We start from the raw sequence: 16,754 nt of genomic DNA, 5'->3' as shown, positions 1-16,754 counted from the left end.
CTTTATTAGTTAGCCGGTTCTGTGTACCCTCATGCATCCCCCGTGTTTTCCTCCCCCCTCCGCGGTGGTTAGCTCCAGGCTGCCTGCCATTGGAGCTTCCCCCGCCACTCCTGTAGCCACTCCCTGCCCACTCCTGAGGATTCTGTGTCCGTCACCTCATTCCCACGATCCCACTCGCCCCAATGTCCGCCTGTGCCGTGTTCCTGTTGGTCACTGTGGTCCACATCATCGCCGTGGCACCCGCACTGATTGGGCGGGAGGGCTCCTGTCCTCCCTGTCCCACCCCCTATATCATCCTCTCCCCCCTGGTCCCATCACCATTTTCATCCACGTGGGGTTGGGAGCAGTCTGCGGCTTCCCCATCATGGCTCCCATGGCCAATGAAGCCTCCAGCCGCCACACGGATGGATTTGGATGATTCCCTTGCCTCTTTATTGCCTCCCTCATGCCGATGGCAAAGCGCGGCCAACCCACCCTGGTGCACGGCAACAGAAGCACCCAGGAATTGCGACAAGTGCTGGCCCCAACGAGAAGCCAAGGAGCCTAAGCTGGGCACTCGAGAGCTGACCGGGACTGAGAAAAATAACGCATTGTTGCTATCACTCATTCCTGCAAATATACACCAAAGATATTAAGTGCTGTAGTCAGAAAAAGAGTAGGAAAGCTTGATGGCATACCTTCATCCCTTTCATTGAAAGAAAAACAACAGACAAACACCACCACAACAACGAGAAACTCCAAAACCAACCAACACCCAAAAACCCAACAAAAAAAAGAAAAAGATATGAATGGCTGTGATCTGTTGGCAGCACAGATGTACATCAGGAAGCCCAAAGTATAATGGAAACCCAAGACTCTATACCCTTGACTGTCAACTTTCTTCAAAAGCAGTTTAAAAGTTTCATTCATGTGATTTAAAAGCTGCACAAAGCAAGCAGAAAAGAGAGAACTGTCTATAATTTGATTAACAGCTAATGGAACAGAATTAAAATTAATTAAAATTACCATTTAGCCATGGAAGTTAAATACTTCTTTTATTAAGCAAAACAACCCCTTAGCTGGTGACAGAGAAGAAATGACTGCAGCTAAATTGAATGAAACTTCACCTAGTGTCTTTGTGTACTCTGTGTAGTCACTATCTATAATATCCTTTAATGTTCAAAAAAGATTGTTTCTTCCTTTATAGAAGGCTATACCTCAAAAGCAATGTTGAAATTTGCAGCACACCCATGAAATCTGTGGGAATGAGTGTTGTTCGATAGTTTAAATAATAATTTTTAATGAATTTCATATTTCTGAAGTGAGAAATTAATTTGCATAAGATATAGTAAATCGGTATGTTTTTCACTAAACAATTTTTTTACTTTATTGGGCAATATTTATTTCCTTTCCATACTCTTATTGCTTTTTAGTTTTCTATCACTGTTGAGATCCCAAATTGTGCTCCTGTTGGCACATGTCACATATCGAAAAAAATCATAAATATATTTAAAATTTATTATCATTGAATCGACTTACCTGTTGATCTAAAAATCCCCAAACCAAAGAAACAAAAACCCCAAACCAAGAAACAAAAACTGAACCACATCAAAAACCTCCAAACAAAACAAAACACATGAAATGCCAATGATGCAACAGGAGAAATTATTTTTTTCTCAGGCTGAAACTGATTGAGAACATCCCCTATGTAAAAATAAAATGCATTTCTGTGGATGCACTGATGCTTCGCCATCTGTCCAACATCTCAGATTTACTCTCCCAGATAACTTCATATTTCACCATGCAGTCCCTAAAGAAGCATCACTTTAAACTGGGCCACATGGAAAAATGTTCTTCAATAAAATCTGAAGGTCTTGCTTTTAGCTGCAAGGGTCTCTAATCTAAATAAATGATGTGTTTATACAGTAAGCTGCATTTATATTTATGGAATAGGGAGGAGTAAATGTAAGGGAAAGAACACTAGAACAAAAATAAAGACCAAAGAAAAAAAAAGGAGAAAATAGACTGGAAAGAAAAGGAGAGCTAGGAAAAGAGATGTAAAGAGAAAGGGAAAAAAAAAAAAAAAAAAAAAAAAAGAAACCACGAAAAAAACCCACTAAGAAACTCCAGAATGATGGCAGTGAAAGACAGAAGGATTTGCAGAGAAAGCCAGAAGATGCTGGCAGCCATCTATCAGTCCAACTTCATGAAACAGGTATTGGAAATTAACTCAGAAACCCTATGAATTACATTCAATCCATGCTCTGGGCTAAGCACTTGTCAATTTTAGCTGCTATTGCAACCTATTACTTACAGACTACATGGCTGGCAAGCTAATGACACAAGAGAGAGTTAAAGAATAGCAGCATAAACTGTGTACAGCGATGCTTGTCACAGTCTGAGCATATCTTCCCACTGTCTGGTGGGAAAGCTGAAAGCCCAAACTCTTGCTTCCTCAGTGAGCACTTGACCTCATATCACATTTTTTCACATAGGAGAAAATATATACCTGAAGAATTAATCAATGATCTGCCTGTCCAGAGAAAGCTTTCACAAAGTTTTTCTGAGCATTGTGAAAAAGTGTTTTGACTAAACTATTCTTAAATGTTCTTCCCTCTCCTGGTAGGATATTTCGTTCTGAAGCAGAGTTCTCAATTTTTTGGAATATGCTAATAAAAAAGTAGGCAAATATGACCTCCCTATAAAATTTAGTCCGCTTATGTATACAATGTACTTCTTTGTTATTGATCACTATGTCCCCCCTGTCTAAAGCTTGATCACTTAGGATTCAAAACCACCTCCAAGGGAAGGTACAATTTATATCGACAAATGCATGCATTAATAGTGGGGCACTGAAATATTAAAAATGCCCTTTATTAGAAATGTCCCCACGCAACATACTGGAACTGCTTTATTGTATTTTTTCAGCTGATAAGCTTGTCTAAGAGAGAACTATTTTAATAACTAAGCACATTTAAAGTAAATGTCAGACACTGTGATCCTGTGAGTAACAGCTGCTTCTGCTGTTGGCTGGGAGAGAAGGAGAGAGAGAAAGAAGTACAAGTACCAAAAAACAGAGCGAATGCCAAATTAGAACAAATGTTTGTCAAGTAAAAAGGGTAGCTTTTTGTTTGATGAAAGAGACTTAATTAGAGAAGTCACAGAATCTGTCTTGAAAGTACCAGATCCATTTTCTTCAGATAAGCTAATGAACCACATTGAACTTTGCAAAGAATTGCTGAATCAATAATACAAGAGGAAAAAGAAATCTAGAAAATATGCCGCAGCATCCCTTGTAAATGAGCTAGCTAATTATTAATGTGATGCTCCACCCCAGGAAAGGAATGGAATGACACATTGACTTACTATTTTACTTTCAGTTTGGGTGAGCAATGGACAAATAAATGCTTACAAAAAGAAACTACTTTTGTACATTGTTTCTTTTTTGCAGCAGACTATAAATTCACAATTCAAATCCCTTGTTGTATGTGCTAAGTCACCTACATGGTACATTATCTACCCAGTTTGCTGTCTAATTCTATCAAGGTAGTTTTTTTTTTTCCCTAGCAGCAACCATAACAAGAACCTATTAAGGAACATAATATTTGCATTGGACAAGGGCATCTTGACTGTATTAAATAACACAGTAAACAAAATTCTTTTAACAATGACAAAACAATTAAATAATTAAAAAAAAAAAGCAACCCAAAGAAAAATTTTTATGTAGAAATTAAGTTTAACTTTAAAATTGTCTTAAAAAGAAGATTTTATTCTAAAATATTTTGGAGAGTTTTATGCTTCATTGGTATTCTTTAAGTGCTTTTCTTCTCATTTTTAGCCTTTCACATTATAGCCATGTTTGACACAATACTGCAGGATTGGAATTCAAGTCTATAGCATGTATATAATTGAATCATAAAGCACCTATACTCCTATGCCACCAATTAAGCAAAAATACGTTTTTCATGATAGGCAAACAAAAAGAAGAATAATTAAAACAAACAGGCAAGTAAAAAATATCAGCAGAAGTTAGGATTTAAAGATCCTCAGAAAATTCACATTATATGGATTTTCAAAACAGAAAAGACAAGCCTTTAAGAGGTACTTTTCTTTCAGTTTATCTTTAAGCTTTTGGAATTGAGCCTTTGTGTATGAGGTTCTCAAAAGGCTCATTGAAATCTACAAAAAAATTCTATCTGTATATAGAATGTCCTTCTCAAAGGACAGAAAAGCATAGATAAAGATAGGACTTTAAAAGTTTTGGTATACAGAAAAATCAAATGCTTATCTTAGCAGAAGATGTTATATTTAACTAACAAAAAACATTAAGTGTTTTTGGTGGAGAGCCTCCTACTTTGGGAGACTGAGGAGGAGTATATCTTAAGTTCATACTCCCCCCTTTTTATAACAAAGTATGTAACATTTTATAAAAAGATTCCTCCAATAAATGTGGTTAAAAATATAATAAAACTAATAAATTATTTGTCTCTGCAAATATACACTTATTTTTAGTATGGGTTTATTTATCCCAAACCCACAGAAGATTCCAGTTGTTTTACTTTCTGCAGGAAACTAAGAAATCCTTAAGCTTTCAAACCCTCTTTATTTTTTTTTTTCTTTTGGTAAATATCAGTCTTTGTCTGGATGAAGTGATAATCTGATTAAGCATTATCTCTAGTTTCCTGTGTTGTAAGTCAAGACCATTTCTACATTCTTGTATGAATGATACCAGAAATTAATCACTACCCACAGAGGTGGTGTTTGGAGGATGTGTTGCCTTCAGACCAGCTCTGGATATTATTCATATGCATGTTAATACTGTTTTAGATTCCAGCTGAATGAAACAGCTCCAAACATTTAAATTATTGGTAATCTTAATTACTCCATTGGAAAAGAACTCATGCATTGCAGTGTTAACTAGCTTACATTTTTCCAGTATTTCTGTATAGTATCAATATTTGCATGGAACTGTGTTGTGGTCCACACTAAAACCTGAAATTACTATATCATGCTGTACTACTAAATACAGACATATATTTTACTTTTTCCTAAGTAAAAAAAAAAAAAAAAAAAAAAAAAAAAAAAAGAAAAAAAAAAGAAAAAGAAAAAGAAAAAGAAAGAGAAAAAGAGAGGTGCCGTATGATAACTCCATGGGGTTATTTTTTGTGATTGAGAAAGCCTTTTCAGGTCTTGTCTCTGCCTTAGCCATCTTGGGTGTGTGCTACCTTTGCATTTGAGTGAGACAGAGCTAAGGTACATTGCAACTTCCCTTGCAGCCGAGTTTCAGTGAGGGAAGACACTGGCTGAACAGACTTGAAGGAAATCCCACTATACCCACATTATTTCCTTCTCTGGTTAACTGAGAAACACGTGTGCATAACTAACCATTGCTTTACAGTCTATATACAGGTTTTGCATGCCAGCTTCAATAACAGATAAATCATATCACTATATTTATTGTCAAAAACAGTCAATCAAGTGTAAATCGTTGAGTCATATTTACCCTGAAAACGACATAAGAGTAACTTGGATCAAAACAGGAATCATAGCTGTAGAATTAGTCCAAGATTGCCCTTTTCAAAACTAGCTTTTAATGTATATTTACCCTTGTAGAGTTAGACTAAAGTTTTGACATATTTTCAGAGTCAGAAAATATGGTAATCTTGCTATTTTTATCTAATTTGCAAGCTATTATTTTCTTGAAGTATGTGGAAAATGTATTTTGTTTCCTATACACACAAACGTTTATGATTTAAGTCGGGTAAATTATTAGACTTATGACTTGATCAGCAATTTTTATTTCACATACTTCTTACTATTGTAAATTTCTTTCATTTGCCTTATACTGAAAATATTTATGCTGACACCAAGCAACCTCTGATCAGTCACAACTAGTTTAAGGAATATCTTTTCCATTATTTACAGTCATTCTTGGCTCCACTTACTTAAACCAATATGTCACCTTCTTTTCATTTTTCATGCATGGTCACAGCTTACAATGAACTTGAAATAGTTCTTTATGCCTCTGTGAAATATATCTATAATTTTCCTTTTACTTTTGTAAAATGGAAGTCAAGCTGGAAGAATATAATGTGTGATAAATTGGTATATTTTTCATTACTAAAGAATGTGAACTATTTTCTCTACTTTTGGCTTTGAACTTTTGCACTTCAATCAAAGTGCAATTTTGAACAAAACTGGTTTTCAACTTTTATGGGAGGCTCAGCTAGATTTCTTTTTTCATTGTAAGTAACTTGTAAGAGAAAAGTTACCAGCAGAGAAGATCTCATTATCAGACATGGATCAAAATATATATCAAAAATAACCAAAGGTACACATATATGTATATATGTAGCCAGGAAGTGATTATGCCATGTGTCACAAAAGCAGTGATTACAAGTAATGCTTAGAAACTTGCTGCCTTTCTGTTGTATTCCTTTCCCTTAAACTTTTGCTCTTCCTGCTGCCACCACTGAGATAACAGTAGGAGCACCAGCAGAGACAAAACACCGACTGGCTGCTGTTGTCATTGCTTGAGTCAGGGCATCTGGCCATTACAGGAAAAAATGTCAGTAACTTTTCTAAATAGAAATTTTAAAAGTACCTGAAAAAACCCCATACTCATTCACTTATTTCTTGATTTGATGAAGTTAATGCATTTGACTAATCCTGAAATATTATTGGAGTCCTACCATGCTCTACAGTTAATTTATATACTACAAATAGCTGCTATTTGTCATGCTATTGTGATGCCTGGAACTACCGTTTATCTTTTCCACTTGTCCTTTTTTCTTACTTCGATCACATTTCCCATGTTGAATAGGATAACATTTGCAAATGGATGGATATTCTAATGACTGTACACTAAATTTTTTATGTATATCACACTAGTTGTCTCTCTCCATAAATTCTCAGTACAAACTTCTAAAGCTAACCTCGCAGTATTAGACAATTTAGGGGGAAAAAAGCTGGTTATTGTAATTTTCGTGATTTGAGATTATTTTTTCCTTTCTCCCTACAACAACGACAACACTGCAAAATGACCTATTTATCTTTTATTGTCTAGCTCCTAGGAGACAGAAGGTATAGGCAGAGAGTGGAACATGCATGTCCAGCTGACGGATTTTTTCCACCTTGTTTCCTGTGGAACAACAAAAGAATTCATGCAGCTGGGATCTGCATCTACCCCATTGTTCTCCACTTCTCATACACACTGGAATTAAGGTTGCTTTACTCCAGAGATGAATTCACAAGACTTCAATAAATAAGACACTGAAACTGAATTCTAAGAAACCAAATATTATCCATTGCTCCAAACAATGGGTGAGGGGAAGGTAGAACAAATTAAACTGTGAATTTCTCCAAGTTCATCTGACACAGTTCTTACCCTTCCTATAGCGGCTCTGACTTCTGGCATAGATAAAATTTAAGGAAGAAGTTACAATAAACCAACCAAATAAAAAACCAAAAAGCCTCAGATAGTCATTTGTAAGCAGATAATAGAATAAGATAGTAGTTTGCTCTTGTCAGACAAAGTCTATTATATTCCCATTCTTTGGGTGAAGAAAACAAGAAAAAATAAAATTAATCACTTCCTATCCTCTGAAGTTTTTGGAAAACCAAGCTTTAAATGGAAATAAAAAGTAATTGCCAACAAAATGCATACAGATAACTAACTCTTTCTTATTTATTTTAAAGCATTACAGATGTATTCTGAACACAAGTCATCAGTCAACAGTGATAGTCAACAGGAAAATATATAAGAATAAATTGGGCTTTAATTTTTCTTGACTAAGTATAGACATCTATCATAACTAATGCACTTCTAATAGCACAGCATTTTTTTCATTATGTAATCTCATGTATTTTGTTATGTGTCTTAAACCTAATTAGAAAGCAATAGTCCTAGCACTTATAAGAGGAAAGGCAATATTTCTTTTGACCAATGTAGGTGAAATCTACTGCAATTAAAGTTATGGCAAAGTTTATGCAAGAACAGAGAGATCATATCTTTGCTAAATAGGCTGTGAAGTCCTCCTACTTTTGGTGCTTAATTATTGGTGTCATGCTTGTAATAGCGGCATCTGTGCACACTCAACACTCTAATGGGCAGCTCCTACAGGACTAATGAATTTTAATTGATGGTGTTTAGCGTGGCTTTTGGTTTGTGGCTCTTGTAGAGGAGGCTATGCCCTTCTGCTCTTCTGTCCCCAAGTGAGCTGCATCTCTGTTGGGGAGCTCATAGGTACAGATGGTCAACAAAAGGTGAAGAATGCCAGAACTCTCTGGGCATCAGTTGCTTTTCAGTAAAGATAAAGCTTGAATTGCTAATCAGCTTCCTTTTTTCCACCCAAGCTGTTTATGCTTTGGGCTTAATGTTAATCTCTTTTAGTTAGATGACACATTCCTTTTTAATTAAAAAAATGTTTCCTAGTTTGGCAAATCAGAAGGCAACCTCCTTCCCAGCCTTCCCATAGGCAGCTTTAAATATAGTGCCCTTTGTCAGAGGCAAAACAAAAAGACCTCATGGTCTCATGGTTGCACTTAATAATTTTATCCATTCCCTGAGTTTTTGCAAAGGACTCAAAACAAATACATCTTCCTAAAACTGAAGTTCCCTTTCCAAATGTTAGTCTTTCTGTATGTATATTCTTTTCAGATCAAATATACAGTCTTCACACTAATACTTCCTTCATTTGTGGTTACAAAAATATATAATAGAAGGCAAAACTTATTTTGTAGAACTATCATTATTTTTATTTTGTATAAAATATTTCTAAATGAGGTGGGGAAGCAATTTGAAAAAAAAATGAGTTTATTATTCAAAATTTCCTTCTTCGGGAAGAACAAATCTCTAAATTTGCAACACATCAGAGGCTACAGAGAGATATGCTCTAATAAAAATCTGATTTATATAGAAATTGGAAATTGTCCACCTCACGGCCAGCTAATTAACAAAGCTGTTATTAGTTTTTAGAAAATTGCTTGCCTGTTTCCTTTAACCTATTCACCTAAAATGAAAAATCAAAATGTAGGAATGTGCTGCTTGTGAGTAATATCTCTGAAAGGCTACCACCTTCTGCTAAAAAAGTCATAACAAAATGAAAAACAAAATTCACAAGGCCCCATTCCTTTAAGCATCATCCTATACTTTTAAAAAGACAAAGAAATAAGGAAGATTTTTCTGGAAAAATGTATTAACCACATTAACTAGATATCATTATGAATCATTACTTCAAATAGCCATCATTTAGTATTTTTCAGATGAGAAGAAGACTGAAAGAGTTTAATGCGACATTTGCTTGTTTGAATACTGAAATAAACAATCTTTTTATTGCTTTCCAAAACTCATCTGTTTTATCTTTGCCAAAACAGCTCTTCACACCAATTCTGATGTACACAAAGAAGTCATAATGCCAAACACAGGCTCTTTAAGAAGCTATACCTTTTAACATGTGGCTCTATTTTCTAGAAACAAGGCCCATGCCCATCAAACTTTAAGTATGCATGCCATTGTTCACTGTGACTTCTGGAAATAATGACATAATAAACTGTTTAAGAGGAGTTAACAAAAAGAAATTAATAAAAATTGATCACTAAAAAGTGCTGCTTTTTCTTAGTATTCCAAGCTCAGCAGTTAAGTATGAAAGGATTTCTGTGAAGCTGTCATTATTTGATAACAAAAACATACCAGCTAAAGATGATATACTTTTATACAAAAGATGTTCGGATTCTCACATCTATTGACTTCAACTTGCAAGTAAAACTTTCAAAGCAGCCTTTAAGAAAGTTAATTCTATCATTTATATTTTTGAGGAACGGATCTTAGAATTTGGAGGGCAACAAGAACTAGAGGAAAAAAAGATCCCTATAAGCTTTTGAAAGCTTTTAGAGAAGTTACTCTTCCATAATGTTTGTGCATATATTGGGTCATATGTGTTAATATTTTCTGGCTCTACTGGCCTGCTTTATGGGTGTAACACAGCTATAAAATAATTTAACTACCTAGAAAAAAAAAGGTTTATACCTGTTTTGAACCATTTTTTTCTTATAATGCCATGTCTCCAGGTCACGTGAATGTGGACAAAGAATACAATACCAACTTGAATTCTAGAAATAATATTCCCAGAAGATATAGGCATATAACAGAAAGTTAAAGGATTGTTTCTGAGTACTCACAAGATGAAAGTCTCCTAAAACATTATTGGAAGATATACTTTTATTCAAACATTAACATTATGTGCTTGTTTTGAACAATGAACATCATAAAACATGCAGTGCTTGGAGTAAGCCACTCACTACAGTCTGAGATTTCTAATTCAGGAATTATCTGTGCAGAATTTAATATGAAACACTGGATCCATTAAAAATGCTTTCTGCAAGCCAGCTTTAATATCTTCTGTGCCCAAGAGGGTTGGTAACAATATGTGAGGATCACAGCTGGGGTGATCAGACCTTTCTGTTACCAAACAAACTGTAGTTATTGCATTTGCAGAAATGGCACTCCATTTATCAAGTGACTTAGAATGCCAATAAGTGGGCAGGTGAAAAAAGTACAAAGATGAGGTCAATGAATGATGTACAAAAAAAGCCAGTGAGTGCAGCATAATAATCCCCAATGCAGCTGAATACTGAAAAGTAAGGTACACTGTAGGTTTAATAGCAGCGTAGCAAGTAAATCATCTCTAGAGTGCCAAATATCTTAAAGAATTATGTATGTCACCTTCAGATAGGGTTATACTCTGTTCCCTGATCATTATGCAGTAAATTAAAAAAAAAAATCTGTGTATTGTTGTCATTATTTTACTTTGAAATGTTAAAAATATTTCTACAGCAGATGGAAAGTAATACATTAGATCACACTCAGATCACTCTATATTATTGTTACATACATATATGCATACACATACAGAGACACAAAGAAGTATATTAGCCACAAGTTATCTGAATAATTTTATAGACACCATGGAATTCTGGGAAGCCTATCAAACCTGATTAGAGATTCTGTGCTCATCATGAACAAAATACAGGCACAGAATGCAAATCTGGAGGGGGCATATTTTTCAAATATGAGCAGTTATTCTGAGAAAAAAAATCGAAGGCTTCACATTATAGTTTCTTAAATATAACAGCTCCCTGGCAATGAAGGAACAGCCAGTCTGCAACCCAGCCCTTTTCCTAATCCTATAACTCTATTCTCTTTTGCACCCATATGGTTGCTCATCAAGTCTTCAAGTGAGAAAGAATAAAGAACCAAACCAACAGAAAACTACTTGCATTCCCTCTCCACCCCTTTTATTTTGGGTGGTGTTGGCATAGGTGACATATTTTAAATGCATTTTAAATTTCTAAGTTTATTCATTATATGGTCAGACATCCAACTCAAGACAAGCAAGAAGAGTGTGGCTAGTCCTACCAGTGGGAGCTATTTCTTAAGTTGTGACAGTTTAAAAGACAGAACTTAACTGAGATCTTCTGAACAGAAAGAGTTTGACTTGAATTCACTACAATTACTACTAGGAGGTCCTTGTCAAGTGGATTGCCTAAAGTACCCATCAGAAATATCTTTGACAGAATGATGAGTCATTAAAGAAAATTAAGGGGAGAAAGACCATGTTGTAACACACATCATTGGTATGAACTTCAATAAAAAGACCACCTGTATAAAAATTGTGTACCATCCTATCCTTTTTCAAAGAAGGTATCATATAGAAGGCTTCAGTTGTTATTATCATTGGTGATAAGGAACTAATATTCAACCCTATTTCTTTACACATGCATTTTTTCCTGTACAACGCTATCTGGATCTTGTCAAGTAGCATTTTTGCAGCTGCCTCTACATGTTCTGCCATTAGAAGGCAGCCCTTTTTTAACCTAGGAGATAACCAGGAGTTATTCCATTTACCAAAGAAACAAATCAGTATCAAATCAGCGTGCCCTGGCAGCTTTTCTAACAGTGACTAGTGCTTGCTATTTATGCCTCCGGCAAAGGGGGTTGTATGCTGTAAGTAGTTTTTTGGCAGATCCCCATTCAAGGCACAGTGCCAGGGGTTTACCCCGGCCTTGTTAGAAGCCTGGACCCATGGGTTCATCTGCCATCGTGAGGTCAGAAATTTGAAAGGCACTGGTATTATTTAAGGCAACAGTTCCATTTACTTTAAACATGAAAAACAAACAAGCATAATGAATTCCACTGTAACGGTAGCTTCATGCACACTTATGTTGAACAAATACATTGATCACCCTTTGCAAAGATGTACTTTAATATGTTGTAAAACATTGCTAATATAGTACAATAAATAAAATTGGAGAAGGTTAAATGCATGGCATTAGATCAGCATATTCTGCAGCAGAGATATGAAATAGCTCAGGGCACGTGCTTCCTAAAGGAACATTAACTAGCTTCCATATGTTAATCCAGTGATCAATAGACAGTTCCATTCCCAGACCTTCATTCTAGCTCTCAGTAGCATGATATTATCTATGTTCTATCCATTATCACTAAAAACAAGCGTAATATAAATTGGCATACCTCCATCACCTCCAAGGGAACCCTGTTAGGATGCTCGGGGCAGGCCTCCATCAGGATACCCCAGATTTCTTGGTAAGAAAAAAAAAGTCCGTAAGGAAAATTTGTGCAAAATAACTTCTCTGCAAGCTGGTAGAAATATTTTCTTTAAGTGGGATGAAATCAAAGTCAGATATATGTAGTGTTTTGGTGTGCAGAATTTCACATTTCACATTTGCAGTTTTCTTGCCTTTCTTATTTGTTGTTTCTGAACATCCCACACCTGGGATCTGTCTTTCCTCTTCTCATGTCAGATGTTCATTGGCAAGAAAAAGACCTTTCAATGTCCTCTGACTCCCCAGAGCTCTAACAAGACATTCATGGTGATGATTCCATGTGAAATACCATATATGAAAAGGCAATGATAAAAAAGTAGCATGTTTTTGAGATTCCATCTTTTGTTTGCAACATGCAATTTCCACCCTGTGACCTGTGATGTTGCTTTTTTACAGATTTTCAAGGAATGTTATTGACTGAGGAGACAACCTTCGCTTGAAATTACAAGGTTTCTCACAGAGTAAATATAAAGTAATACGTGTTCTATAAAGATGTTTAGGAAGGAACTGTGTGATATGCCCAGATAATCAGTATGAGAATACAGAGTAAAGTATCTTTCCTGAGCATCCAGCAGGTCACAGAGTACCTGTTGATTCAACTTCTGCTTTGCTTAATCCATGAGTCGCACAGAGCAGACAGAGATCAGGTACTCTTGTACCTTTTACTCCCAGAAGCACCAGGATCACCTAATCACCGTGAGGCAGAAAATGTTTTTTATCACTGATAATCTAGTAAGTAATCATTTCTGCACCACCCTGCTGGTACTAGGGAAAGATGGTGTCATCTCCATGCTGCTCACTGAAGGACACAGAACTGAGTTATCCCTCACCTGGAGCAGAGCACAGGGGCATGGTATATGGTGTTCTGGCATCTCACAATAAATAAAAACATTTACTCAAGTTTTTCAGTGTGGTTTGATGCAGCATCCATATGAAGCCAAAAGTCTGCACAGAGATGCTACGGCCTTGATATATTGACTTTGATGGAGTAAATCCAAAGCACATTGGTGTAACCAAGTGAAGCATCACATTTCCATTGTGCTGAGGCTGAAAATTGATGCCACTTCTAACATACCATTTTATTTTTTTAAGTATTTCTTTGAGTAGCTGAATCACTGTATTAATTCTGGAAACCTTCTGCAACAGGATGTTATTTATATGTTTAACAATCACAACAATCAGTACAAACACGAAGCATAATAAACACAAATTTTCACAAACAGTTAAAGCAACTGTTTTTCATGATTTGAGCACCAAAGAGCAATATTTAAATGAGCAATACTTACAAAGACAATGAGCAATACTTAAATGCAGATCTTTCTGGGAAAAAACAGCAGCTCCTTCCCCAGTCCCCCTCCCCAAAATCCACAAATAAAAGAAGATTGGGGATGATTTTTGGCAATAAAAGCTTTAACTGGAAGAAGGTACACACAAAAGATGATAAGATACGATTATTAAAAATCTCTCACTTGCACAATTATAAGATGGCATTGCTGTGAAAGCAATTAAATCAATAAAGAGAAAAGGAAGAGAACAAGATTAAGCTGTATTTATTTCTGCCTTTGTTGGTGCCGGTGTTTTTGTGCAGAAGCCTGGTCATTCCAAATGTTTATCCACATCTTACCAAATCACACCTACTGACATATATAAATAAATAAATAAATAGGCAAATAGTAGAGAAAAACACTACAAATAAATAAATAAATAAATACCAAATAGGGATGCATTTAATCCATTTTTGCCAAGGCAACTTTATTTAGAAAGCTGTTTACCTTTCTGAAAAGCCTCATTAGGCATAAAAACAAAGAATGAAGTTGATTAATGTGCTCTAAGTGTGATGTTCAAATTGTAATTTTCATATACGTAAATGGATGCTTCTGCTGTATTTTGTTTGATAATTTACAGAGTTAGAACCGTTCAAACCACTAATCAGTTTCTTTTTGTGACGACAGCTGCAGAAGATCCTTTTAGAATGCTAATTCCATTAGTGGCTTCGTTCACCAAGAACTAAGGCCTTCCTCACAGATAACCTCATCACTGTACCCTGGGGAGACCTGGTTTACTTGAAATTCAGGTTTTTGGGGAATTCTTTTTTAATTTTGTTTTTCAGTAGGGTAATATGAAAAGAAGAAAAAAGTGCAGCACAAAATCCTGAGTAGATGGACTTAAAAGATAAGAGTGGCTATAAATCAGGACCAAGGTAGTTTATAACTTCCTTTTTTTTTTTTTTTTTTTTTTTTTTTTTTTTTTTTTTTTTTTTTTTATTTTAGTGTTATTGTCTGCTGACTTGGCAGGGAAAAAAAGTTGCACAAAGGTAGAATTTCTCTAAGTACTGTCTGAATATTTTGTAGGATGGTAACATTAATACAGATTGGTTTTGACACTCCAGGTTTCTAGAAATTCTTTTCTAAAACTCCTTCAATACAAAAAGTATTGCTACAAATCATATACACTGAAGCAAGAAGCAGAAAAGAAAAAGTGATTAATACATTTGGTTACCATGTATGAAAAATCATGTTTAAATCAGAAGTAGTTATAGCATGTTATGTTGTATTTTACAGAATTACCTCAGTTTCTCTCAGCAGTGCTAAATCTGGCTCAGTGGCAGCATTAGTTTCTATTAATCTGGAATTTTCATGCTCCAGCAACAGTATTAATTTTTTATATCACTGTAAATAGTAAGTAATCAATCAAAAGGTCTAAAGATATTAATGTTCTGTCTTTGTGCATAGGTATGAGAAGATTAAACTAATTCTGCTGTACAAAGAAAACAGCCTCACAGAAGCACTGAAAGTACATTGCAGGGAATGATTTTCCTTGAAATATTTCGTGTAGAACCAAAGTTAGAATACTCTCTTAAATACTTAAATACTGAAAAGAGCAGCAGTGAAATGATCTATCAGCTTTTATAAAAAATCCAAGTATAAAGGGGTTGAATAAACTGTGACAGTTTCAGTTATCAGCCTGAGAACAGCTGACACAGGTTCAGGAGTCCCTGGAGTATCTCCACAATGATTAGAGATCTGAATCTACATTTCAGAATGTGCTCTGTTGTTTTTCCCAGAAATACATGCTTGTACCTATAAACTCCAATTTGAGACCTTTCCATTAAATCTTCCCAATACTTTCACTTAGTCTGCACTGTGCCTCCTCCTCTTACCCACTCCTTGATTCTCCCAGCTGCATACCTGTCCCCCCCCCCCCGTCTCGGTCTAAGTGACTGAAATGGTATGTAGGGTCAAGCAAGTAGATTTGGGATCCCTCTTGTGGAGAAAGGGCCACACTGATGAATGTACATAAGCAGGATGGGTTTTTCCAAAAGGCAGAATAGTGTCCTGTGGTTAGACACCGTGAATATCATTTTGCTGTAAGAAAAAAGCTTTGCATTTGTGAACTCTGTCATTCTGCCTAAATTCCATAATTCATTGGCTCAATCTGAAATGTTTCCCGGTGATGTCACAGAAGAATGAGAGATTATGGAAGCTCTGCCTTATTGAGAGCTGGAGTGAGGGAAATGTTCACAGAGTGTTACTGAACTGAGAGGTATGTACAAAAGACCTGGAGAGAAGGCAAGGAAAAGATTCTATAAAAATTAGTGGCATGAGCAAGTGCAGCAAATGTAAATGACAAAATGAGAAAGGGCAACAGAAACACTTAGGTGTTTCTACTATTGTTTGTACTGCTACAATACAAAAGAAGCAGTCTGCTTATGCAAAACAGCTGATTTTAGACAAATAAACTTCCAAAGCAGCTATGTTTTTAGGTGCACAAGAACATCAGTCTCCAGTTGAGATATGTGGAAACTAGACCATATCATATAGTGTATGTTTTCTGTGATAAATACAGCAGTCTAGAATGAGTGAAAGAAGAGGAAATAGAAAATGCTCCTGGGTCATAAATGATTATCACAGGGTACTGAGGGTTGATAGCGACAGTGGTCTTGGAGTCAGAGAGGCAGAGTGTAAGAAGAGAAATGAAGGAACACTGCTAGTGTTAAAGAAATTCAGCAATGAGAGCACTACAAAAATATCAGTTGCTGATTTTTTGCCAATTTATTTGTATTTCACTTATGACTGCTGATTGTCACTACCTAATTCTGTTGCTGCTACTCCTGCCTGCAGTATCATGACAGGCCATAAAAAAATAAATGA

Source organism: Vidua macroura, chromosome 2, assembly GCF_024509145.1.
Source record: "Vidua macroura isolate BioBank_ID:100142 chromosome 2, ASM2450914v1, whole genome shotgun sequence".
In the NCBI taxonomy this organism is placed as follows: domain Eukaryota; kingdom Metazoa; phylum Chordata; class Aves; order Passeriformes; family Viduidae; genus Vidua; species Vidua macroura.
Note: the sequence above shows the minus strand (reverse complement) of the source record.